This window comes from Chelonoidis abingdonii, chromosome 5 (assembly GCF_003597395.2).
Source record: "Chelonoidis abingdonii isolate Lonesome George chromosome 5, CheloAbing_2.0, whole genome shotgun sequence".
NCBI classification, from domain to species: Eukaryota; Metazoa; Chordata; order Testudines; family Testudinidae; genus Chelonoidis; species Chelonoidis abingdonii.
Window position 1 is genome coordinate 99964858 of NC_133773.1, and position 27999 is coordinate 99992856.

Genomic DNA, 27999 nt, shown 5'->3' on the forward strand with positions numbered 1-27999 from the left:
CCGTCACTGGTACCTAAGAAGAGGATGGTTGGTCCCAGTAAATGAAGTAGGTCCAACTCTTGTGCCAGAGCAGGTGTTCCTATTTAGCCAATTAAGAGGGTGGGCCAGCACAAAGGGTTGTAAAGGATCAGGGAGAGACCCAGTGAGAGGGAGTCCCACTGAGTCAGAGCAGACTGGTTCAGTCAGGAAGGGCAGATGATCGCTGCCAGAAATCAGGGGACTCTGGAACTCCCAGAAAGAAATAGGCGGTTCCTGGGAGAAGGCAGGAGAACAACAAGAGGGTTTGCTGACTGGCAGAGAGCCAGGGCCAGAGAGGGCTGAGGGCAAGGGAGCAGCAGAGGAGTTTACTCACTGACATCTCCAGGACCACAAAGCTGGACTCAGTGAAAATGTGAGAGACCCAAGAAGAGAGGTGCCCCCCAGCAAGGATGTTCCTAGCACAGAAGCTGTGGAGATGCCTGCTGGGAAGGGCTGGGGTGGCTGTTCTAGTATAAGGACGGGAGAGGACTGTCAGAGTCTGGGCATGGTCGAAGGCACCAGTATGTGGGGCATCGAGGTACAAGATGTCTTGAGTTTTAATGACTATGCTGGGATGAGAAATGGACCACACGTGGGATTTTTGTTATGAATTATTTGGACTATGTTGTTGTGATAAACCAGCCCTAAGGATGAGTAGCATTGTGACAAGAAAGCCTGAAGCTAAGTTGTTGGGTCACCTGAGAAGGAAAGTCCAGGCAGGTGTGCTGTCATACTGCAGCCTGCAACAGGAGGGCATGCCAAGCTGGGCTACCCTATGACAGCTACATCTTGTTAAAGTGGGCACTTCCGGTGTAGAACATTTGTTATTGACTAATAGCAGTGTCTGGGACAGTGGTAAATGTTTATCTAGATGGTAGCTCCCTGAAGATAACTCTGTGAGCAGTATTCAGTATTTTTCAAGGTCTTTGAGGCCAGGCTAGTTCAATTTGCTAAGTTGTACAGGGTTGATTTTTGCACCTATCTTTCTCCATTTATTGAGATGTAGTTCTCACCTGTTCTTTTATGCCCCGTCTTAAGAAGCTAAACAAATTCCTTCAAGCATACCTATGAAAAACTCATCTGAGAAACAGATAGGCAGTACCTGGAACTGTGAAATAAATGGTTTAGGTAGGGAAAATACTCATTTTTGTACATTTTTGTCGGCTTACTAGAAAAGTAAATAATTGCTCTCTAGATCACCTTTGTGTTTAAAAGAAAATAGCCGTTGTTTCCTGGGACCAGAGCATCTTGATAATTTTAAAGTGCTGTTGTGGATCTCTTTAGAGAGGAAATGATGCTTAAATTCCATTAGTGAGGTGGCTGTGATACATATTGAAAGTGTTTTGTCTTAGACATAGAGCAGACCTGCAAGTCTGGGCCCACAGCTCAACTGTAGCATGACATCATGTTACAGTATAATTTTTATAGAATAACTCCCTGTCCATCTACTAAGAAACTCTGAATCCTTCACAACATGAAGACATAAAATACCACTTAGCTAACATTCAAACAGATAAAACTACAGCACCCTTCCAGGTCCCTTGTCCACATAATCTAGCTTTAATTTTTGTCAAAATATGTAGGAAACCTTAAGATTTTACTGAGCTCTTTGCATGAGTGCAGGAGGTTTGCCTTTAGCGCCTTATCTGTTGATAATGCTACCCTTTATTTTTTTGTTTGAACTGAAGACTCCATTGCCGGGAGCAAAGTTATGGGTGACATGATATTTTGAACTTTCTTTTTGGAGTAAATCTTTTTGATTTGCAGGCATTTATTAAAACTTTAACTGTCGGATAGGAATATATTACTGACCCATTTTCGGAAATGTGGCCCTATTCCGAGTTTTCTGTGTTCTGCAGAGAAGTTGATTTACTCTACCTAGTCAAAGGATGCCTCCTTATCCAGTGATAACATAACTTGCAAGTCAGCTAGAACAGTCATTATTGTCCGCTATGCAGACTCTTGCCCAGATTTTCTGCTGTGCCAAGTATCCACTTCCTGGTTTTCTGTTTGGCTAAGCCCCAACAACAGCCCTAGCATAGAATACCGCAACCGGGCGGGGATTGGACGGACTAGCTAGTACAATCTCTCTATCATGCTAGCTGGGGATAGCTAGAGCAAAGTGTTCTCTCTCCACACTTCTGATATATCCCAGTGCACCTTGTTCACCAGCATTGAGTATGCTGACTCTTTGCCAGCTCTCTAGCTCCCCCAGTTCTGAAGCTTTCTCAGTTGGTCAGATTTGGCTGGTTTGGGCTTTGTGCTCTGCAAGGAGGTTGGAATGCAGCAGACAATGTCACCCATTACCTGCTGCAGGCTTGCTTGTTGTGGATCGCCTTAGCTTTGCTCATGCTACAATGCATCTTCAGTCTTGGGACTTGTGTTTCAGCCACGATGCTAATGTGTCAGTTTAATAAGGATAGGGCAGTATGACTTGGTCTGTTTCATCTTTGCTAGCTTCTGTTCATGACTGTTAAGGATGGCAAGCACCCTAGGAAGGAGTATGTAACAAAGTCATGGGCCGCAGACACTGAATGTTCCCAGCTTGCATGATTTTGTTGTGATTCTTATGATATTTGGTATCTTTTCCTAAAGCACCAGCTCCTGAAGGCAAGTGGCTGTGTGAAAACATCAGCTTTCATTTAAAAATGAAAAAAGGCAAATTATTCCCCAAGTGCCGGTCTCTATCTGCATTGCACTGTGGGTATACATGCATTCCATGTGTCTGAGACCAGAGAATTTTTGCAAGTAACGTCCATTGGTCTGTGCCTGCACGTTTTACCTTGCTCTTCTCATGTTCTGTGTCAAGGGTACAAGGGCATGGTGTGGAACCACTGCCTCTTTAGTTCCTTCTTACACCTCATCGCCTGAGTCAGCATCCTCCCAGTGTCCAGAGCTTCTTTTTATCTTCAAGTCTGTAAATATTTCAGAGTTTTAAACAAGCTGTTTTAAAACAAACTAAAGAAGATGTCTATGTAAGCTCAAAAGCTTGTCTCCCTTATCAACAGAAGTTTTTACTAATAATAATGATAGGAGATATACCTATCTCCTAGAACTGGAAGGGAAAGTCATCTTCATCATAACCAAATGGCTCAGACAGTTCTGGTTCCTAAATCTCCTACCACTGTGAACTTGCCTACTCATCAGCATTCTGCCCTTTCTAGATCTTTGGAGGAGGGATAGCTCAGTGGTTTAAGCATTGGCCTGCTAAACCCAGGGTTGTGAGCTCAATCCTTGAGGGGGCTAGTTAGGGATCTGGGGCAGAAATCAGTACTTGGTCCTGCTAGTGAAGGCAGGGGGCTGGACTCAATGACCTTTCAAGGTCCCTTCCAGTTCTAGGAGATAGGTACATCTCCAATTTTATTTATTTATTTATTTCTCGATGCATGAGAATGATACAGTCAGACACCCCAACTCAGGTGCCTTTCATCTCACAGCTTGGTATTGGGATGGTTGTTGAACTTACAGTGTTCCTTCTCTGAAACTGTGCAAACTATTCTTAATAATAGCAGAAAAGACTCCACCAGAAAAAGTCATTTAGGCAAATAGAAATGTTTCTCTGTATGAGCTCAGCAAGACCATATGTCTCTAGAGTCAGCAGATATTCCTATTATCCTGGATTACCTCCTTATCCATAAGGGTCTTTCCCTTAACTCCCTACAGGTTCACTTGGTGGAAATCAGTACACCACCCACCAGCAGAGGGCTATTCTGTGTTTACTCACCCAATAATGTCTAGGTTCCTAAAAGTTTTAATCAGAATCTTCCACCAGTAACAAAGAAAACCCCTTAACTTTGTGCACTCACCTCCGCTTTTGACTCATGCTTTGGGATACAGGTTCTCCAAACCTCATCTGTCAATGCAGATAGCCTTTCTAATTGCAATCACCTCAGCCAGAAGGGCAGGTGAACTTGGGATGCTAATGGCAGACACACCCCTGCCCATACAAACTGTTCCATAACGACAAAGTTTCGCTACAACTGCACCCGAAATTCACCCCCAGAGTAGTTTCAGAATATCTCACTAATCAATCTATTCTCTTACCTGTGTAATTTCTGAAGCCCCATGCTTCAAACAGAAAGAAAAGTCTTCATTCCCCTAAGATGAGAAGAGCTTTGGCATTTTGCCCACAGAGAATGAAACAGATCAAAAAGTCACCTAGATTGTTGCTGTAGTGGAATGAGTCCGAGAACACATTATTTCCTCACAAAGAATCTCTTAAGTGGATTTCTGTTTGTATCCTACTTTATCAGTTGGCACATCCGTCTCCCCAACATGGAATAAGGGCTCATTCTACAAGAACACAGGCAAACTTTGTAGCATCACTTCACAAGGTACCCCTGCTTGATATTTGCAAGGTAGTAACATGGAGTTATATCCATGCATTCACGAGACATTATACCTTGGTCTAAAACTCTCCCTTTGACTCATGCTTTGGGATACAGGTTCTCCAAACAGTCATATCATTTGCATCCTCAAACTATCCTCCTCTTAGAGCACTGCTTGTCAGTCACACACAGTGGAATACTCATAGGGACCAGCACTCGAAGAAGAAACAGAAGTTACTTACCCGTCGTAACTAATTGACCCTACTTTCAAGAATTCTCCAGCCGCAGGCACATGGAGCACATGTGTACCCACTGTGGAATACAGATAGGGATCACACATCTCAAAGAACTCTAGTTTAAAAAGCTAAATAAGTTCCCTTTTCTAGCCCTCACAGTTGTGGAGAAATGCCTGACAGAGTGAACCAGGTGCGTCGTAAAGGCATAGAAGCCAGAGGCAAATAAAAAGAACCCAAAATGTATTACTTTTTAAAAATCTTGTGATTTTTAAGCCAGTTGTATGATTTTGTGGGGGGGAGTAGGAGAGGATTCATGATTTTTGAATGCTGAGGATTGGCAATACTGCAGACAAAAGGCACAATTTTAATTACTAAGCAAATCACATGCACAGACTTGGTTAGCAGGGACCCAAACTCTGGCTTTTCAGTTTTAAAAGCTGCCTCTGCCACTGAGGCTGCAGGGGAGTTCCCTTAGCTGAAAGAGAGGTATAGCCCTTATTCTTTCTGTGGGCCAGCAACTAGAAGCAACAAACACAGACTACAGCAGGAGAGTCAAGAAAGCAGGCCTGAATGTTAATGGTGATTTAGGTAATTATTTCTTCGCATGGGGTAGCCAGGGTCAAATATTCATCCATAACTGGATCTTTGCTGGAGGGTAAGGATATAAAAGCTTGAGAAATTATCTGTACTACATACCAGTTCAACATGGGATTAGAAATTAATCTCAAATCACTTTGGGTATTGAAATATATAGACATTCTTTCTCCCCCATCAAATTCTATGCCTGTATCTTTGACTCTACAAAGCCTGAATAAGTTAACAGTATGGAAATCCTTTTGATAAACTCGTGTGTGTTCCCTGAGCAATGCTTACGGTAGTCTGATCAAACAAAACAAAACTGGTTTGTAGCTGCTGAGCATAAAGTAACATTAAGGAAGAGTTATTATCCAGCTTAAATGTGAGATAGAATGAAATTAAATTGATTTTCTAACCTGTTTAAGAGCATAACAGATGACAGATGTGATAACCTAAATGAAAATTAAGTAATCTTGGGGGATTTATTTTTAATTTGAGACTGTTTGAGCTAGGCCTCCAAACCTGAACTTAGAAGGACTCAGCTTGTTTGTTTTGAATAGGCAGAGTAGTTTCTCTCTTCCTGCGTGTTTAAAATGTGTCAAGTTTTAAAACCACTCTTTAGATTCTGCACTGTTTGAATGAAAGTGTTTTTGTATTTTTTGGTTTTTTTACAAATAAGACAGCTATGGGGTGCTCTTTGATTTTCAGCAAAATCATGGGACATATTTGTGAGCAGTCAGATTTAACATGCTGATATCATTTAGACCATGGGTTCTTAACTGAGGGTCATCGTGGCCCCAGGGTGTTGTAAACAGATGGAGAGAGAAAGGGAGGAGACACGTCTGCCCTGGTCTTATTTTATTAAATGGGATGGGAGTCCCAACCAGGGCTGCCCAGAGGATTCAGGGGGCCTGGGGCAAATTAAAAAAAGTTGCAGTACTATAGAATACTATATTCTCCTGGGGTCCCCTGCAGGGCCTGGGGCAAATTGCCCCACTTGCTCCCCCCCACCCCACCAGGCAGCCTTAGTCTCAACTGCATGAGAAGTGGATTCTAGGGCGGTCCCAGTTTAGACACCCTCATGCTATACATTCCAAAACCAAAATCTGGCTTTCAAAAACCAACCTATTTTCATCATTTGGCATTTTTCTTCTCTCCCGCTCCTTCTCTCCCTCTTCTTTTCCCCCTCTTTTTCAGTGACAGTGACAATTTTTAGTTTTGGTTTTTCATTGAAAAACTGGGGAAAAATTCAAAATTTCTTGCAAAAACCAACAATCTTTTCCAACCAGCTCTACTTTTCTTAGGGCATAATTCTACTTGGTGTGACTATTGTTTTGCTTATATGTATAAACTTATTTATCTCCTCTTCTCATTTAGAAAAAAGACAGTTTGATTGAGACTTACTTTATATCTCATTTGGCACAGTACCAAAAGTTTCCATTGTTCCATTAAATTGCTGTTCTTGTGTAAAAGCAAATGAAAGGGGTTAAGGGATGGAAAGTTCTCAGCTCACACAAAACAAAGTCAGCATGTTGAAACTGGAAAGCTTGGTTTCTCTCCTTAGTGTCCATTTAAATCAGAGTCTAACATTGTTCTTACGAATTCTTCATTTTTGCTAATTGGAAAACCACCATATCCTGTTGTACTTTGGCTGTTGAAAATAAAACAGAAGATTATACTAACAGGAGAAGAGCAGTAGAGCGGGAAGTCCTCAGAAATATCAAATTACCGTACTTTTGCCTTCACATGCAGCTTAAGCAAGTTATCTTGAATGCCAAATGGAATTGGATAACAAGTGCAGTGTGTGGCCTTACAGAATTAACCAGTCCATTAAATTGCACGTCTGCTTTGAAAATGTCTAAAAGTGACGTCTCATTTCTCAATTTATTGGCCTCCTCTTTGTATCAAGACTCTCAAGAGTCATCATAGCTTACTATAGTGGCAAAAATTATTTTACAGCCTTACTCCCGGTAGCCCTACAGATCCAACACACCTAAGAAATAGGGAGCTGGATCTGTTCTTCTTGTGCATCAGTAACTGAATTATTTAAGTTCCAACCTGCTGCTACTTTGAAAATCTGTTGAATGTAATGGGATTGCACAGGTGTCACTGAGGCTTAATTTGACCTGCCAAATCTGATGGTGATGTTTATGAAGGACAGACTCTATCCAGACTCTCAGAGCAAGGCTGATATTGCATGGCTGACAATTAGATAAAATATTTTTTTACTTTATCTGAGCATATTTGATAGGGAACTCACTGAAAGACAATAAACCTGGCACCCTGGAGTGTCATTTTTAGTCACTTTAAAGCAGAACCCCACTTTACATTAGATGTACAGTACTGTGCATTCATATTTTGGAGTATCAAATTATTTGAAGTATATATTTATACAGATCAAGGATTCATTTCACTGCTAGCATAAGCAGATGTAACATCATTGAAGTAAATGAAGTTGTGCCTAATTCTGCATACTGAGATTTGGCTATTTCACTGCCTTTTTAAAAAGAGAAAGCATTGTAAAACATTAAATTTTCTATATTGCATGCTGTTTAAACTGTTTTGTTTAATGCACAGCAAGAAACAAAAATGAGAAACCTTTACACACTTTCCGCTTTACAAAAAGGTTGCTTCTAGTCCAGCAGGTTAGAGTTAATTGTGTGTACAGGACAGAAAGATAATCTACAGTAAATACATTGTATTGAGAGAGTGGAAAGACTTTTTTCACAGCCCAAAATGTGCTGAACACAAAAATGGTTAAAATGAGTGATAACAGGGAGAAAGACACACCCCTGACTGAGCCATGCAGTTCAGGAGACAGCATCCACTCATTCACAGCTGTATCAAATCAGCACAGCCATGCACGGTGAGTGAAGAGAGAATGAGGGCGGCCTGATGAAGAGAGTGGGAGCTGACAGGATTTGGTTCAACTTGATACAAAATGAATGAGCTACCATTCCCAGGAGTGTTCAGCACAGGTCATTGAAGTACAAGTACATGGCTGTATCCAAGAGCAGTTTGCATCATCTGTACATTTAACAGGACCAGGCAGGGCATTGAGTTGGGTGGTTGCATCTGACGTGCTTGGCATTAAAATCCTGTTTGCTGCAATAAAAAAGGTAAGAAACTTAAAAAATAAAACAAAAACCCAAACCCAACCCTATTCCTCCCATCATATACATCACAATGGAAACATAGTAGTAGCCTTTGTCTCTCACTGTATTTTCAGAGCTGTGGTCCATTAGTTTAAAGATCCTATGTAGCTGCCTGCAAGGCAAATGACAGCTTCTAGTGTGACAAAGGCAAGTCAGGTTTCTTTTCTCAAGAGCTGACACTTAACAACCTTCAGAAAGGCATTGTAGCAGAGATATGGGAATATATGGTATGCTGTAAGTATTTGTTGCTTCTCTCCTCCCCTCCTCCTTCCCCTACAGATGTTGCTCATTTAAGCGGTAAACTGATGAACATAGCTTAGACCTTGAGATGCTTGATAGATTCATTGGTCAGTGTTCAGTTCAGAATTCCTGTTCCTAAGCTGGCTGCAATTGCTGGCTTCATAGTAACCTGCCTCAATCTGTGTGTAATTCTGTTGTGCTTGGCCATAATTTGTTTTTATTGCCAGTGCTGTGTTAATAGGCAAAAAGATGGATTAACAGTATATTGCAGAAAGCTCATTTGGAAAGGATGATATAAATCTGTGTGTGCTACTGCTTATGTATAGTGCCTATGTAATTTTCTTTCTTGTTAACCCATAGCTAACCATTATCTTGTTTTTCAATAGATCTTTGACAATGGAAATTATTCATTTCTAATTCATGAGTCTTTGATTTTGAAATTTTATAGAGCTTCATAAAGAGTGAACATTTCATAAAGATGGAAGAACCATAGCCCCATCAAATTCTTGGTAGACATTAATGTACAGTATATGTGAGACAGTTTATGGCTCTTTTGACAGAAGAAGAAACTTAAATGATTTAAATGTTATGTATTAGCTTGGGTGCTCAGGGATGAATCTGTGCTTCTTCAAGCCTATCTGTATTCCTGAAGAATTTGAAACAGGGTGAATTTCATTGATTTGATAATTGCTATAGAGCTGTGAATCCTCATTATAATATTGGGTAAGGGAGAAGGAAAGGCAAACATTAATCCTTTTTCCCCCCGCCTCCGCTTAACTCAGCAATGTTACTCTTCAGTTGGATTTGTAACATTAGTTGCGGAACCTCTTTGCTTTCCTAATATCTGTGCTATTTTTTGTTTCCTCAATGTAAAGGATGTTAAGCATTTCTGAGGTTTGATTTAGTGCAATAAAACATGCAAAGAGGCTTTTATCTCTAAACTATGACTTTAAATACATTTTTGTAGCTGTTACTTCATGACTGACATAATTTTAATAACTTTAGGTGGGAGGGGTACTGTTGTTTATCCCAAAAACATTTCTTAAGAGAAGAGCTAGTTTAAAATTGTGTATTTGTAAAACGGTAGCTTTATTTCTGTAACTTGGATCTTTCTAATAATAATATTGGTTTGGTATATCTGAAAAAAAAAAGCTTTATGGCAGCTATGAATAAAAAATTATGTTCAACAATAAACAAAAATAACCACACCTATAAATGTTTTAAATATTTCTCAGTTTTATTATTAATTAGAAGGACCAAACAGCAATTGAAACTGTGTGAATTAATATTTAGGTAGTTATATGTGTATTGATAGACTAAACACATTCTTGGAACTGTTACAATGTTGTGTAAACCTATTCAGCAAGGTTTTTCCAGAGCTGTTATGCTTTAAGGTAATGAAATAAAAACTACACATAGTAGTGGACCAAATTCTGATCTCATTGACACTAGTGTAATTCCAGAGTAACTGCACTGATTTGAAGGATTTACATGGCTTTAATCCAAATTTACTACACCAGTGTCACTGAGTACAGAATTTGCTCCATTGTATTTTGAGAGGCCTCTTGAGAACCCTTATTTTTTGGCTGAAACGGTCCATGTCAGATTTAAACGAATCAGTTTAAACCAGGAAATAAAAATCCATGAGATATATTCAGTTTGGTTTCTCCATTATGGGATGTAATTAAAAGATCTTTGAAATTAGTAGTTGGTACCTGACAAAGAAACCAACACTAATAATTTTGGTTGTATTCTGTGTCACGGAGGTTTTGTCTGATTAATGCCTATGCAAATTTCTAAAATAGCTGCACTGGAAGGAAATGTGTTTTATGATTGAATCTGCTAATCTGTCAAAAATAACACCTTTGCCATTTGAAGTGGCATTTTGCTGAATTGGGGAAAGGTTGTCTGCTATTCCTTGTTAATTCTTTTTCTGCTGCCGAGACCCATTCATTTCCCCCAACAAGCCAAACTTCTTATGGTCTGTTAATGTTTAATTACAGAGTTTCTTCAGAGACAGGAACAATGCTATTCTATTATGTGGTGAATTCTGGTTGTATTAGGTGACCTTAGGCAGATGAAGGGCTGGTCTACACTACGGAGGAAAATCGATCTCAGATATGCAACTTCAGCTACGTGAATAATGTAGCTGAAGTCAAAGTATCTAAGATCGAATTACTCACTGTCCTCACAGCGCGGGATTGATGTCCGCGGCTCCTCATGTCGACTCCACAACTCCGTTCGGGTTGGTGGAGTTCTGGAATCGATATAAGCGCGTTCGGGGATCAATATATCACGTCTAGATGAGACGCGATATATCGATTCCCCGAGCAATCGATTGCTACCTGCCGATACGGCGGGTAGTGAAGACGTAGCCGAAAGTACCTTAGATATCAGATGATATGCTCCGTGGGGCTGACTGCTTCATTTGAGGCCCTGCATTCAATTTCTATACCTTTAGAACTGTGGTTGAGGGGAATGCTGAAAAAATGCTGAAGTAATCTTATACTGTTGTTCTGTAATTATTAGCCTAGTGAACTTTTGGTTTATAGAGGCCCAGCAGAGGAGCAGTTATGCCATTTCAAGTATCAATATGATATTTAGCACCCAAACTGTCATTCTGACATTGCTGCCTTGGTGCAGTCTTTAAGTATAGATTTAATTCATTGTCCCATTTTGGTTTTTTAAGTGATTTCGTACAGCATGTGTCAAACTGTTTGAGATATTTATTTTATTTAAAAAACAGAGCTTGAGTAGGTTACAGGGTTTCTATGTAAGATATGATTAAGAACATAGGGCCAGAACAAGATATCAATTTTTAAGCAGAAATCCCTGTTGCTTCCAGTGGAAATTTTTGCTTAAAAATTGATGGCACAGTCTGGCCTGTAATCAATCGGGGATTTTTACAGCAAGAGCTAAAGCCATAGATTTACTTGATTTTAAAATCTGGTGGAGGGAAGAGCCCTGAGACACAGGGCCAGATGCTCAGCTGCTGTAAATCACTTTAGTTCCATTGACTTCAGTGGAAAAAATGAGGTTGAAGCCTGTGGAAAATAAGGTTAGAAAACTGCGTAACTTTACATTCACACACAAACAACAGAACAAACAAACAAAACTCTAAATCTCTGTTTTCTTTTAAATGCAAGCAAATTTATTTCTCAAACATGTAATAGATATAATATGGGCATTAGCTGGACTCTAAAGAAAAGCATTTTGTCCTGTGTTAAATTTTGAGAGAAATTTCCAAATATCCAGAGATAAAGGTTACATTGTTTCTTTTTTTATTTGTCCTGTTGTGTTCAGCTGTTAAAGAGTGAATCCATTTTGTATATGCATTTTGCTGTGTCAAACACTATTACGGTTCATAAACGTGGCTTAACAAAACCATAAAGGTACGTTCTCTGTACTCCATAGGCTGGCTTTGGAGAAGTAGTATATGAAGATGCACATCTATGGATTTAAGCAAATAAAATTTAAGAGCTTATAAATCCTCCAGTATTTGGAAAAGCAGAGTATTTCAGTTTGTCAGCATCCTTCTGGTAATGAGGTGCCCAGAATTGGAGGCAGTATTCCATGTCTGCTCATAGAAGTTATATAGAGAAGGGATTGTAATCAGCTAGCTTTGGTCATTGACCTCCTCGGTGTTTGTGGCCCAAATATATATCAGCTCTTTTCACTGCCATATCCCATAACAAATGCAAACTCATGCCTAATATCCTCACTGTTTCAGAATTTACTGCTTTCCAGTTTTCTCCCTCTCATTATGTGTCTGTGTTTCAGATTATTCCTGTTTGAACCCTATAGGGCTCAGTCCCATCTCCACATCCTGCAGTTGTTTCTAGTCCTGCTGCAACTATCCTTTCGGCTGAGATGTTCCTTAGGGCTTGGCTACACTTGCAAGTTGCAGCGCTGGCGAGGGGGTTACAGCGCTGCAACTTAGCAGGTGTCTACACTTAAAAGATCAGCCAGCGCTGCACCTCCCTGTTTGCAGCGCTGGCTGTACGCCTGAGGTTGCTCCGTGTAGCGAGACCAGCGCGGGGATGAAGCGCTGGTCATCAGTGTGGACACTACACCAGCGGTTTTTATTGGCTCCAGGCATTAGGACTTATCCCAGCATTCCTTTTCCGCCTCATCTGTCATGCGCTTCGCACTCCACTGTCTCTGGGCTCAGAGCCTGGAGAGAGGGGGAGTTGTAGAGACCCGAGAGGAGGCTACTGAAGGTGTTAGGAGACTCCCTCAGGAGGTCATGCAGGCAGGGACTAATTTTCCCAGCGCAGGATAGAAGACTAGCAGTTGCAGCTGCTGGACTTGTCAGTGAGAACCGCAAGAGACCTATTCCGTGTAAGAGAACTTTTAATATAAGCGATGCAAATGTTTTGGGAGCAGTGGGACGCGATGTTGGCTGCCTGCAAGCATGCCTAGATGTGAATAGCCTATTGAATTCCTGTTAGACTGTTCTTTGCTTCTCCACAATGCCAAGAACCCATCGCTTCCAGACATGAGCAGTCAACCCCCACCCCACCAACTCCCAGGTGACTGCGTGTGCAAGAGGGTCTGAGGAGTAGCTGCTGTGACAGGATGTGGGACTGTAGGTTGTTATTCTCCTGCAGCTGCTCTTTGAGCTTTCCACAAGTCACGAAAAAACCCCATGCTTCCACGGTGAAGCAACCCCCACCCTTCCGCAAGGTGAGCTGGGTGTGCAGATGGCTCTGAAGTAGACTGCTGCCTGCAGATGATGTCGGTGGTAGGGTTCAGTTTATTTCCCTGTAGCCTGCTTCTTCTGTTCCACAAGTCACAGACCCCATGGTCTCCACAGTGAAGCAACCCCACACCCCACCCTTCCCCCAGGTGAGCCACGCGCCCCCCTTCCACTGTAGACCGCGTGTGGGAAACTCGCCATCTCGAATTTCTATCTGCAGCTGCGGCCTCTCTGTGCTATGTCTCAGAATGTGTAAAATGTAGTCTACAAAACTCTAAAAACAATGCAGGCTCTGAATAACAGTTTATCCTCTCTGTGTTCTTTAAAGTGACCTTGAAATACTGCTCCATCATGCACTTCTGAAAGGCTGCAAAGCTAAGAAAAAACCAAGGAAGACTAAGAAGAGATGGTGAAAGCAGTTATGAATCTGTATCCACAGAAATAAAAAAGTTGCAAGACTGGAGGATTAAGGAAACCATGAAAAAGGAACAGCTGCCAAATAAGAAAGCAAGAAACCAAGGCTAGCAAAGAATGAAACTACCAACGAAACATCAAGGATGACTTAAAAAAAGTGGGCGAAAAAAGACTCTCCCATTTCTTCATTAATTTAGCTCCCAAACACTAATGAATTAAAAAATTATATACATGCATCAATATATTGCTGTTGATGGTTAGAAAGACTGCTGTTCAACTATGTGGTCCCACCACCCTGGGGGTGCACATGTTGGTTCCAGCTTCTCACCTGCAGTAAAGCCCTGGAACTGCGGGCACAGTGACATGGGCTGCTGAAGGCAGGGCAGGGGCTGACTGGAGAGTAGGGGTCTGCTGCAGCAGGGCAAGGGATGTGGGGCTGGTGGAGACAAGTGGGTGTGGCGTGGGCTGGCTTCCGCAGTTGGGTGCAGCAAGGGGTTGACTGGAAAAGGCAGGTGGGCTGGGCAGAGTGTCAGAGTGGTGCGGGCACAGTGTGTGGGGGACTGGCTGCTTTGGGCAGGGCTGCAGGTGTGTGGGCAGGGGTTGGCTGGAAGACAGGCAGGGTGTTTGGCAGAGGTGGCTGTGGGCACGGGTGCAGAGCTGGCTGCAGCAGGGGGGCGACTGGTGGGCAGGTCATGGGGTGCACGCAGAAGCAGCTGGACCTCAGCCCTTTAGTAGCCCCCAAACCCCTTCTACTCCGGGACCTTTTAAATAGCCGCGGAGCCGCGGGAATGCAAGAGGGAGGCGGGGCTCCGGCCGGCTATTGAAGACGGGTGGCAGAGGCAGCTGGAGCCCCAGGACTTTAAATCACCCCCTCATCTGTCCCAGGGCCAGGGGGGCTATTTAAAGGCCCAGAGCTCCAGCCGGGTGTGCGGGGCTTGCGCCCTCTGGCCGAGCTCCGACGGAGAGCGGGCCTTGCCGCGCTCCGGCGGAAGCCGCCGGCCTTGCCGCACCCACGGAGCGCGGTCAAGCTCGCGCACTCCGCTCTCCCGCTGGAGCCCGGTCAGAGCGCGGCAAGCTCCGCGATTCGCTCCTCCCAGCTGGGGCCCCGGTCAGAGCACGGCAAAGCTCCGCGACTCGCTCTCCTGGCCGGAGCGCGACAGAGCCCCGCCGCCACACCTCTCCTGGCGAGCCCGACCGAGCGCCGCAAGCCCCGCAGCCGCGCTGGAGCTCAGGCTGGGAGAGCGGGCCTGCCGTGCTCCCGCGCGCTTCACTCAAAGGAGCGGGACCATGAGCAGACCGCAGCTGGGGACAGGGTAGTTTAAAAAAAAAAAAAAAATTAAAAGGTGCCTAAGGTGCGGGCCCTCTTAGGCGCGGGTCGATTCCCTGGCACCGCACGTCGTTGGAACAGGAAGCGGAATGACCCGCACCCTTCCGTCCCCTTCCCACAACCCCCAGCAGCAAATTGGGACGAGGTGCTCTGTGGGATAGCTGCCCACAATGCACCACTCACAACAGCGCTGCAACTGGTGCAAGTGTGGACACACTGCAGCGCTGGTCGCTGTCAGTGTGGACACACTGCCGTGCTGGCCGTACACAGCTGTACGACCACAGCTGTAACTGCCAGCGCTGCAAAACTGTAAGTGTAGACAAAGCCTTACCCCTGAATTTAAAGGCTGAGGAAGCAGGGCAAGATCCTGCTGTTGTTTTGAAGGAGGGCTGTCAGGCTATACATTCCAGGGATTGGGGGGCAGCAAGGTTACTTCTCAATCTCCTTGAAGACAGAAGATTGAGGAGGGGAAGGGGAGGCAGTCAGCCACAGTCTAGATGGGGGTACGTATCACTGGGCCCACTACTCAGAAGATGACAGAAGTTAGTAAGAGTGGAAAGGTTGAGGAGGAAGAAGAGGGTATAATGAGCTGTAAGTGTTGTCTGAATTCACACACTGCTGGAAATTATCAAGTGTTAGGTCTTTTTTATTTATACAGTGTAGTAGAAGATAGTAGTCTTTTTAATGTCATTGTGTGAGAACTTCAAAGAGATTATAAGGAGCCTCTGTAAAGCGTTATGGCTTGGTTAAAGGCTGGGCAAGGAGACGGAAGTTTGATGCCTAAATCTTTATTTAATCAAAGATGTTACTGTACATAATAGTGTCCGGTTTTTGCAGTGTAGTTAATACTATGCAGCATCATAGTCTCACATTTTACCATGGATTGTCTTTGTCTACTATGTGTAAAGACCAGATGGTAGGAAGGGTAGTAAAAATGTAAGAATAAATATAGAACCAGAGATATTTAAAGGGTTAGTTAAACATAATTAGGGCCATGATCTGCCATGGATCTATAGGTGTTCTGCACAAAAGACAATGAGAAGGTATGGTCTTATTTTCAGTGTATTTAATTTACTGATAATCTAATGAGCTAGCATATTCTTTATTCAATCTCCTTTGCTTTAGCAAAGAAGCCTGCATAATTGAACTTCATTATACAGAAAAAACACTTTTCTCCCTCAGATGCTATGCAGGAAGCTATCAGCTTGTCCTGATATTTCTGTCAAAGTAGTTAGCAAAGAACTGTTTGTGTTCCCTATATGTGTATTATTTTAAAAGCAAATGTGTATGTAAATGGACATGCAACCTGCAATAAAAGACGTCAACAACTGACAGTAATTAACAATTATTGTTAAGCGGGAGAACAAAAGCACTTAGGTGAGTCTAGGGTTTGGTTATCTTTTTAAGAATGCTGTTGCCATATTCACCTTTTCTAACTGTGCTTAGTCATCTAATTGTGCATCCAAATGTAGCTGACACATTACGTGTGGTATCGTGATTTATTTTAAAAAATGAATGTGTTTCCTACCTTAAAAAACAAATTATTGAGAAACAGCCCGTTTTGAATTTTTGGGGGGGAAGGGAAAGGGGAAGTCATTTTGAAAATTTATATGAAAAATGAATAGTTCTTTTAGTAGTTTACCCTTATCACTTTTCAGTTTATTAGCAGCACAGTCATTTGAGATACAGTGTAGATTTGATAAATATCCTTAATATCTGGAGGAGCCAAAAGAGGATTTAGAGCAAAACATAAATTAATATTTTAACCACTTTCTTGCTAGCTTATTGGTATTAATAGCACTCTCTATAGACTGATCCTGCAATCCTTAGCAAGCAAAACTCCCACTGACTTTGTCCATAAGGTTTGTAGGATCAGGCACTTAAAACCCAACCAGTAAGTAATATGGAATACAGTATTTCTGTCATTTCTTCTTAAATTGTTCTTCCCTTCTCTCACTAATGATTTTCCTCACAATCCTGCCTGCTAACCTATTTATTTCTCCATCTTGCCCCAAGTCCTCTCATTGATGCCTTTGCCTCCCCAGAGCTGTCGCAAACCATGTTAGAGTTTGTCTTTTGCCACTACAATTAGTTCCTTTACTCTCAGGTTGCCAACCTCCATAGCTACATAATGCTTAGGCTTGATCTCTGAGTTGGATATTTTATAGCTGTGATCAGAAGTAGTTTTACATCAATCCCCTTTTATAAGAATTGAGTTACAAAATCGAGGAAAAATAACATCAATGCCATTCAGTCATCTTTTCTGCTTCTGCTCATGTTCCATGGAGGACCTCTACTGGGAGAAGATTCTACGTCAACAGTATCATTCTTCCTCCACTCCACCTCTCTCACCTTTACTCCCTCCTTGGTCCCCAGTATGAGTTCCACAGGGTCAGAATTCCATAGGTTTTACGACTGGAATACGAAGGGGTGGAGCCTCAGTGGCGTTATCCTCTGAGGGCTTTTCAGATTTTGATCTGAAATCCAATTGAGACGTAATGCTGCTTGAAAACAGCTTCTGGCGGTTACTGCCAATGACAGCTCAGCTTCTCCAGAGGGAAGCAGTAACTCTAAGTATCTTTCTCTGAGCAGGATGGTCCTTTCCCTAGAGATCTGCAGGGTTAGCAGTGTGCAGCTTCTGCCTCCTCAGTGAGTCCCTTAATCTCTTCCCTCAAGAGTATGAGGTGTCAGAAATTCTGCACAGGGATCCTTGCAGAGTTTCTTGGATCTCTTCTCACCCTCCCATGGGTATGTTTGTGGGAGGGCATGATTTGCTCCTTTTTAAAGTCAATCCCCTCTGTATGGAATACAGTATATGCCTGTTTATCTGAAACCCTATTATCCGATCCTCGACATTATCCCAGTACCTTCCTTGTCCCTCATTTATCTCATGCTGGAGGACAAGGAAGGGATAATGCAGAGATTCGGATATTAGAGTAGAGATCCCTGGTGTGGACTGCAAGGAGGAGGAGGAGGTGGCTACTGTGCTGCTGAATGGCTCTAGCAGCAGTGCAGGGAACCCTCTGCAGCCCCTCTGTCAGGGGAGTGAGTGAGCGGAACTGTGGCAGTGCAGCTGCAGAGGGCCAGTGACACCCGTCCCGATCTCTGCAGGTGCAAGGTGCTAGGAAGGAATCATTCAGCAGCAGGATGGGCTTCCCCCTGGCTGGGAGCTCATCCTCCTCCTGGCAGTCCTGGCCAGAGGTCTTTGCTCATCACTCCCAGCCAGGGGGAAGCCCATCCTGCTGCTGAATGATTCCTGTCCTCTGTTAGCTGAATTCATGATTACTTGAATAAAATCTGTATCCCCCATGCTATTCAGTTAATTGGGAATACACTGTACATAGAATACTACATTCAAGATTCTTCACAACTGCTCTTATAGCATCATAGCTAAAGTTGAGCTGATCAGTTCATTCTAAACATCTGATTTCAAACACTTACAACCTTCTGTGGAATCGGCCATTTGAACTGGAGCTTAACATGTTTGCTTTTAGCTTTGGGGTGAATTTTTCTGAAAATTTTAAAGAGAATTCATTCAGCCATATCTGAGCTATCCAAATGTGAAAGAAACACATAGGCAGATACAGTCTTTTGTGTGTGAATTAATTTGTAGGCTACAAGATGTGCTCTGTCTCTGCACAGACACATAGGATTCATTTGAAAACTATAATAAGGAATTCTAGTGATTAAAATGAGACTTGGTCCCCCTTGACTTGTTTGTACTTTACCATTTTAGAGAGTTCCATGATGCGAATCCCACTCATTTATTGTTGGCTGAAAGAAATTAAACAACCTATTGTTTTTGCCACCCTTTACTGGCTTTCCTTGTACACCTCAACCTCGATATAACGTGACCTGATATAACACGAATTCAGATATAATGCGGTAAAGCAGTGCTCCAGGAGGGCGGGGCTGCACACTCCATTGGATCAAAGCAAGTTGGATGTAACACAGTTTCACCTATAACGCGGTAAGATTTTTTGCCTCCTGAGGACAGTGTTATATCAAGGTAGAGGGATACCTTTTTTCTTTCCCTTCCATGCTTTCTGCTTCAGTGGTATTATCTTGTTAAAATATCATGTGAAATTTCATGTTGCATAATGGTAGAAGAATTAACAGATTCAGTTTCAAGGACTTACATACCAGCAGATCAAAAATTTTGCATCCAATTACCTTAAGAATGTTTAAATTTTGCTCTATCCAAGAGGCACCTTTTTCTTTGTTTTTTTTTCCTATGTGTTATTTAAAATGGAAAATGATCTAAATTTTGGGTCTGAGACACAACTTGAGTGCACCTTTCAAATGAAATTAAAATTAGGGGTAATTCACAGAAAATTCAGAATCATAAGCATTTTTCCCTTTCACATTTTTGATTAGAAACATATTGATTATTTTTCAGATGAAATGTGCATTATTTTTCTTCGCTGATAGATTAAACTCTTGGAGAGAATAGATATTATTTTTTTTCTTTCAAATTTTGAAATTCTGGGTCACTGAACTATTACCATAGTCATTGTATATAGTTGGAAGTCATTTTTTAATATTAGAAATATTAGGAGTTAATTCAAATCTCTGTGTTGTTAAAGGAGTTTTGATGAGCACAATGAGGTTCCTGTGATGTGTGTAAAGCCAGTGGGAAACAATCAATAAATTATAGCACTGTGTAGACGGGGAAAAGGAATGGGAGGAATCACTGATGATTGGAGAGAGGGATAGGGCTAGTGGATGGAAACCACTGCTGTTGGATGTTGAAGAGGAGTCACTTCTGGATCCTACTGAGATGCTCCTAGAATGTCCTCCCCATAACAATGGGGTTGATTCAAACCCTTCCATTTTAAAATTGCAGCGTGCAGCTCAGGGAACGTATTTTCCATTCATAATCAAATACAGATTTTCTTCTTGACTTCATCGTCCTCAGTGGCCACAATGTAGCACCTCAAGGGCCAAGTAAGTCCCAGTGCCACAGGTTGGACGCTGCTGTCTGTTGATATTGAAGGACATAACACTGAATCTGGTGATCCTGGAAATGAAACATTTTTCAATGACGTCGTCATCAAAATACAACCACAAGGATCATTTAAATCCCTGTATCGAACTTTGTAGCAGCTCTTCAACATGTGCTTCATTCAAGGGCAATCTGTTTATCTTCAATATGGAAAATAGGGCAGAGATCAATTTCTGATTATGCTTTAAAAGCAACTGAGACGAAGACTGGAATTTAATAAAAAGTTGCAACCTTCTTTTTATACTGACAGTTTTGCCCTCCATGTAACATATAAACAACAATTTAAAGAATAAAGCCTGGATATGTTCCTCCAGGCAGATTTAAACTTCTAGGTTCACAAGTGAATGCTGTGAGTGAAGAAACAGAAGAAAAATGACCTAATAATGACTACAAGTTTGCATATGGGGGGAAATGCATTTGTGCTTAATGCTATCAATTCTACACGTGAAAAGAAACTGCAAACTATTCTGTTCCAGTTGCTGATTATCCCATCCAAGAAGTCAGGAAAGTATGACAAGAAGGTCTTTGCCACTTCCTCAGATAGTAATAATGAAATGAAAAGAAGGTGCAAACTCCTCAGGTGCATTTGTCCTAAATTTCTGTTGTATGGATGTTAAGCACACTACTCAAATCTCATTGAGAAAGTGGTAAGACGAAACACAGTCCTAAAGCATGTTGCAGAAGTTCACGTGTCCTTCCACAGCTACCTTTAACATCATAGTTGGTTATCTGAAAAATGATGACTTATTTCTCCCTGCTTCACACTGACACTTCGTGAAACTATCAGGAAGATTGTTTCTATTTTGCATTCAGCTACCTCAGTGTTACATATAGAGGTACTATAACTTCTCAGCTCCTACTTGATATTATTCTATTTATACATCCAAGGATTGCATTAGTGTTTTTGGCCACAGCACTGTGCTAGGAGCTCATGTTCATTTGATTACCCACTGTTACCCCCAAGTCTTTGTCAGAGTCACTGCTTCTTGGGATAGCGTCTCTCATCCTGTAAGCATGGCCTACATTTGACCATATGTCTAATGAATACAATAGAGTATTACCACAGATAATGCTGAAGAAAAAGAGAGGCACCAATTTAGAGGGAAAGTGGCAAAATGGCATCTAAATAGTAAACCTCTATCTTAATATGCATACGTGCAAATATCTGATTTGTACTCGTACGTTGAGTTAGGCATCCACAGTCCTAACCTAAACCCTGGCCTAAAATGAATATGCAGGCCCCTCTGAAAATCATAAATTCATTTTCATTTCTCTTCTTTCTTACCCAGCCCTTGATGTGTGAAACATGTTTTCCTCTTCACCTCTGGAAGTGCCCCTTGTTTTCCAGTAGGATAGAACCTGAAATCACGCTGAGCCCTACGTTCATTCTATCGCTGCAGTTTTACATTGTACATGAACCTCACTCATATGCTCCATGGAGATCAGTTTCCCTTCCTTGAATGAGTTCCACCCTTTTGGGGGCGAGAATGAGAGGAGATCTAGTCTTTGGGCAGGAGAGTGGAATCAAGAGTGTCTTAACACTGGGAACAGGGTGAGCAAATGTAATCAACAGTTGATTGTCCTTTAGACCCCACATCTTTGGCACCTTTGTAATCAAAGACAACAGATGAGAGCTCTCATTCTAGTGACATTATTCATTACATCCTTAGAGGCAATGCACACATGGCTAATCTAGGTTCTAAATGCAGTCAGCTCACTGGTAACTGCCTTGGGCAGCATTCTCAAACTATGGGTCAGGACCCCAAAGTGGGTCGCAACCCCATTTTAATGGAGTCACCAGGGCTGGCTTAGACTTGCTGGGGCCCAGGGCTGAAGCCCAAGCCCTGCCGCCCAGACCCAAAGGAGAAGGTCAACAGTTTGAGCCCTTTGCAGCGGGGCTCAGGCTTCAGCCCTGGGCAGTGGAGCTCAGGTTACAGGCCCCCTGCCTGGAGCTGAAGCCCTTGGGGTTCAGCTTTGTCCCCACTCCCTACCCCCACCCCAAGCGGTGGGGCTCAGGCTTTGTCCCCTCCTTCCCCCCCACCCACGGCAGTTGGGCTCAGGCTTCTGTTCCCCCCTCCTGGGGTTGTGCAGTAATTTTTGTTGTCAGAAGAGGTTGTGGTGCAATAAAGTTTGAGAACCCCTGGTCTTGGGCAATATCTGGTGTTTTTCTCATACAGCAATCATTTGGCTTAGAGGAATGGAGCTTTCCTGTATAGCAGTGTGTACTTATCTGCAGTTTCCCACTCCATATTTTTTCTCTTCTGATCATGGAAAGAGCCTAGGAAGCACACAGTCCTGGCATAGTGAAGGAGGACCATGGCCACAGTTCCTCAGGGCATCCCCAGTGACCCAAGTGTCAGCGTAATGAATAAAAATCTGAGTAGAACCGTTGTGAAGACAAGCCCTTGTGGACATTGGCCTCAGGCATGTAGCTTCGTTAAGTACTGATGGGAGATTGCCTGGGCTGCAGGATCCTGTAATGACAGGGAAATAACTTGAGGGAGGTGATTGAAGAGAATGTTGGGCTGTCAGTTTTGCAAGTTTTTAACATTTGGCAGGCCAAGGTAAACGCGAGGCTCCCCCATAGTCTTAACCTCAACCTGGTAATGTGTGTTAAAACTACAAACTGCCTTGTCTTTCACTGAGCTTTTACCCCATGTTCATTACCACATTAGCTAACATGAGTTAAGAATGCATCTTTTTCCATTGAAGACCCACTGTTGGAGGTAGCTCCAGTGGCTTGCAGTCATCAGCTCCAGCATCAGTGCAGGTCTGGAAGAGGCACTGGAATACAATAGCAATTATGGATGTTCTGAGCAGCGTGGGATTCAATAGCAGTGCTACCAAGTGCCAGCAGCTCTAGGGTGGCTGTGGCCCTCAGCAGTGGCAGCTTTCTAGGTGGATCCTGGAAAATCTAGTGAGGGGTGAAGGGCAACGACCAATGAAAGAGTGAGCTAGCTACGTTTCATCTGCTTCTGCCTTCCCTCTTTCCCTTCCCTTCTCCCCAGCCCCCCCACTTGTTGAGAGCTATTGGACTGCATTTGGGAAATAAAAAAAACAGCTTGGGTTAAATCACTTTAGTTTAGTATTTGTTAAAACAGCTTTGAAGCTAAAATCTATGCTGATTTACACTAGTTGGCTTCTACAGGATTTCACAGGGGCAAGTTAGGGCAGAATTCAGCCATGGATGTCTTAGAGGGTGTAATTTTCAACCAAGCCCAGGTGACTTGGATTTTCAATGATACTTGTGCTCCTAAATCACAAGAGCTCTTGAAAATCCCACAGATGAAGAAGGCTTAATTTGACTTCAGCTTAAAAAAACACTTTCAACCCAGAAAATGAAAGCAGACTTACAAACTCTTTCAGTTTGGGCAATCAAGGGTTTAACAGTAACAGTGTGTAAGGCATGTTTTTAAAACATGTGATTGGTTTGTTGCTGTCTGTTTAAATAGCAGCTCCTTATGGAAACACAAAAGGTTTGCATAACTTTTTCATGTGTGCTTACTGCATACTGCTTCCCATATTTGTATGTGATATTTTAAGCTTGATTACCTCCCGATGTTGATATGCCTGTGCTGCCTCTCTAAATTCAGCTGATGCCTTTTGGCTTCATTGTATGTTTCCAAAAATACAAATTTGAGCACCACAGGATTCAGCCAAACTAACTGCTGAAAGGAAATAGTGGCAGTACACCTAGGTAAGCTAAGCAGGAAAGGAATATTGAATGTTAAATGTACAGTACTGCTGTCAACAGTTCTGTCTCATTGTATGCTGGACTTTTGTCTGTGTGAATGCTTTCTAACTTGCTCTTTCTGCTCTGTTTCTTCATGCTTTCCTGGATTCAGAGAGAGGTAAATGATTTTCATTTCTCCATCATTCTCCATGTTTATCTGCCAAGCACTCACCAAACAGTGCCAGGATCAGTTGTCATTGTCTTACAAAAGCTGACCTGTAGTGAAGTAAACTAATCCTGTACCTGATCATATTTTTAATCCAGTAATGACAGTATTGCCAACCCCATGCATTCAAAAATCATGTGACTAGCTATAAATCATGAGATTTCAGGGGGAAATCAGGATTCTTTTTACATACGTGCCTTCTGATGTTTGAGAATTTAGGGTTCACATTTTCCAGCTCTTCTCTGTGGCCATGAGGACTAGAAACTTCTTTTATTAAATAAAAGCTCAGATTCTCACATAATTACATGACTCCAAGAGCGAGCAGTTTAAGAAAAACAAAAATATCATGAGAGTTGGCAACACTGAAATTATTCTCTTCATTCAGTGTTTGGGATGGTGGGTTGTCCTTCAAGTTATATAAACTGTCATGTATGCATTTTTTTTATCTGCATGTTGTGGAAAGTTATTATTTAAGATTCTCTACAACACTTTCTGTTGTATTGGAACACATACAGTACTATTCTACTATATTGTTACCATTTGCTTTGCAGCTCAAGGGCTACGGTCAGGCAGCAGTTTCTTACTGGTAAAATTGTGCTCCGCAAGTCAGAATTAGGTTTTGGCCTCAGTCCAATTTTGTTTGTTCTTCTAGATAGAAAAGCCCTGGCATTGGAACAGGATGGAAGGGAGATAGTTTAGAGACGTGGACAGTTCCCTGGGTTTGCTTCTAGGAATATAATGAGACTACTTTACAAGCTTGACTGGTTTTTAATCAATTCTTTAGAAAGCACTGGCCTAGGGAAATGTTTGAACTTTCTTGGTGATTATGGCTTTGCAAGCTAATATACATTTCATGCATGTAAGAAGTGATGCTCATTCTAGGCTAACATTAACAAAAGTGTTCTGTGATCTGCTTCTCTGGTTGTGAACATACTATGATTACTTTTTCTGTCTGAATAATAAAGAACAAAGGGAACTATCACTCCCAACTGCTTAATAAGGCAAATCTCAATGAAGACACTGTTCTAGTATTTGATGCCATCTTCAGTTAAATGTGCAGTTGAGCTTTGAGCATCTCAATTTGATTTCTTTATCAGTTATTTCAATATTCCTCACAAAGGCTTGCATCTTTCACTAGTATCTATGAACGTAGAATTGTTGTCTAAAATATCTAAATATTAATTTACTATAGAAACTGTTTATCCAAGTTACATGATTGGCATCAAAGAAGCTGTTCAAAGATTTAAAGGTGTGCTGATATATTTTATATGAATTTAGTAATTATGAAAACTGACTAACCTGGAGAGTAACCTGTGATGCTGCACAGTGTGAGTAGCAGCAGTATGGTCTTTCCCATGCTGTCTCATCCATGTACCTTAGCCTTGGAGAGAGCACCTCTAGAGCTGAGTAAGTAGTTGAATCCCCATATACATTTAATAAACTTTCTGAATTAAGATGGGACTTCTTCTCTAAAAGAACTGCAGGGTGCAGGTTCATGCTAATCAAATGTCAAGGGTCAGAACCTCAGCTGGTGTAAATTGGTGAAACTCCACTGAGCTGAATGGGGCTGTGCCAATTTCCATTAGCTAAGGATCTGACCCAAATCCTCTACCTCTGTCCAGAAAAAAAAAGCCACTGAAAATCCAAATTTGAAATGGAAGCCCTGTGCTAACACTCTCTTCCTGACTCGTCATACAGTTCCTGCCCCCTAACTAGAGCCAGTCGGGAATTCTTGACTAAATGGTTTTCGTCAGAAAATGCCAGTTTGTCTAAACCGAAACTTTTCCAGGAAAGGGTTGATTTTTGGCAAAACTTTCTATTGGGGAGGTTTCTCAGCTCCAGGATGGTGTTTCTGGTGAGAGATAGAGAGACCCACCACAGAATGTGAGGAAAGGGTGAGTGAGTCATTATGCTTAATAGCCATCCCTCTGCCTAATCAAGATGAAGTGCTAAGTCTGAAGAGAATCCTGTCTAATTCTCTGTTGGAAGGGTGGTGTCTATGACATGGAGACATAGTTATATGGAAAATACATGGGGGCACTTAGAACTTTGAGAAGATGATAGCACGTACAGGAAATTGGGAATTAAAACCCTGGAAGCATAGAAATATTTTCAGATTGGAGCATGACTTGTAGCCTAAGGTCCTAAAGATCTGAATGTCACAGAGGTGTCAGGTATGGGGAGGCAGAAGGAGGGGTTAAAAATTAAATATTTTGAAAGGATGGGAATGATCTCTGAGATATCAACTAATAATAGAAAGGCTGGGGCTTTCTTTCACTGTAAGAACCTCACATATAAGGTTGCCAGATTACAATTGTTAGGATTCACGTTCCCAGTCGAAGTGGCCAAATAAACAATGCCCACGGAAACTACTCGAGAATTAGTATGTGACCTAAAAAAGCAATTGGAGAGAAATTCAGAGGCTTCCAGTACAGGATAATTAGCAATACAAGCTATAAGCATGAATGTATTAAAAAGGCAAGTGGATTGCCTTCAGTGCTAGATCACGCGAGGAGAATTCTTTAACTGCATACAAGTAACTGACATTATTCTAAAAAGAAACAAATTTTTAAGTTGGGGTGTGGGGCGGGAGATGAGGGCTCCGGGTGCGGGCTCTGGTGATGAGGGTTTTGGGGTGCAGGAGAGTGCTCTGGGCTGGGACTTGAGGGGTTCAGAGCACGGGAGGGGGACTAGGGCTGAGGCAGGGGGTGGAGCATGGGGGTGGTGGCTCAGGGGTGCAGGCTCCAGGCAGCACTTACATCAAGCAGTTCCCAGAAGCAGAGGCATGTTCCCCCTCCGACTCCTACATGTTCTGTCTCCGACTCTGCGGACTGCCCCATCCATAGGCACTGCCCCCACACTTCCCATTGGCTGTGTTTCCTGACCAATGGGAGTTGCAAGGGCGGGGCCAGTGGGTGGAGCCCCTGCCTGCCTCTATGTGTAGGAGCCCGCGGGGGGACATGCCACTGCTTCTGGGAGCCATGCAGCACGGAGGCTAGCAGGGAGCCTGCCAGTTCCACTGCGTGTCAGTGCCAACCAGACTGTGCTGACCAGAGCCGCCAGGATCCCTTTTCGACTGGGTGTTCCTGTTGAAAACCGAATACCTGGCCACCCTACTCTCAACTTGCATGATCATGTTAAGATGGACAAGCATTCTGTACTGGATTACAATTAGAAAACTGTAGGAAAGTGCAGGTGCACAACAGAATGTGGTTGTTGGCCTGATGGATCTGAGACACAAATCAAAATTCATTTGAAACCTGAAAAATTAAAGACACTACTGTACTAAAGAAGGATTGCACATACTCTAATGCCCAAAGTGAAAAAAATTGTGTGTTTTGGCACAGAAAAATGTAGAATCTCTAACTAACTGATTTCTTCTTTGTCAATCTTGCAAATTTTAGAATCCAGCTCGGATGGAAAGATTATAGGATGTGTTTTGGAGTTGAGTGGTTTGCTGGTGGTGTGTTTTGGGTTTTTTTCCTTGGTTTGGTTTGTTTTTTTTCCAGAGAGAGGGAGGTTGTCTCACCCTGTGGCAGCCTCAGGTAATGGATAAAATGAAAATGAAAAATCCTTTAGCAAACCATGCGAGAACTCTGATTTTGATGCTGATATGGATATTGTTATTTCATTGTTGGAGAGTGTTTGTTTTGGCTTTTTGCTTTAAAATTGTTGTTATACAGAATTCTCCACATCCTTGCAAGCTCCTCAGTGTTGGCCTAATACAAAGCCCATTGAAGCAAATAAAACACTTCTACTGACTGCAATAGGTCTTGAATCAGGCCCTGTGTCCCAAAAGGAACTACATGTGGTTATAGTTTTCAATTCTGTAAAGACAGTAAGCAGTTTACCTCTTAATAGCATCTTAATCCTGATTTGAAATCCCTACCTCTGTAAAGAGACAGTGCTGGCAAAATACTGTTTAAAATGTTAATCCAGAACTTCAGACCTTTTTCATATTCTAACCATATTCATCCAAAGAGATTTGCTTGTGGATCCCCTCCTCTCCCATTTGAACATCCATGTGACAACTGCAGCAGTTGCTGACATGAAAAAGTTGTAGCAGAGGCATGGTTTTGTCACTGTTTTATTTGTCTCTTTT

General features: G+C 42.3%; 1 protein-coding gene and 1 long non-coding RNA gene across 8 annotated transcripts in view; one reads left to right on the forward strand and one right to left on the reverse strand.

Moving 5' to 3' along the window:
* APBB2 (amyloid beta precursor protein binding family B member 2) overlaps window positions 1-27999 on the forward strand; it is a 322611-nt gene that overhangs the window by 266660 nt on the left and 27952 nt on the right. The window lies entirely within an intron of this gene.
* LOC142046898 (uncharacterized) overlaps window positions 7890-27999 on the reverse strand; it is a 31790-nt gene continuing 11680 nt past the window's right edge. The window contains exon 2 of the long non-coding RNA XR_012655982.1: window positions 7890-8263. This is a non-coding gene — a long non-coding RNA (uncharacterized LOC142046898). The remainder of the gene's footprint in view (window positions 8264-27999) is intronic.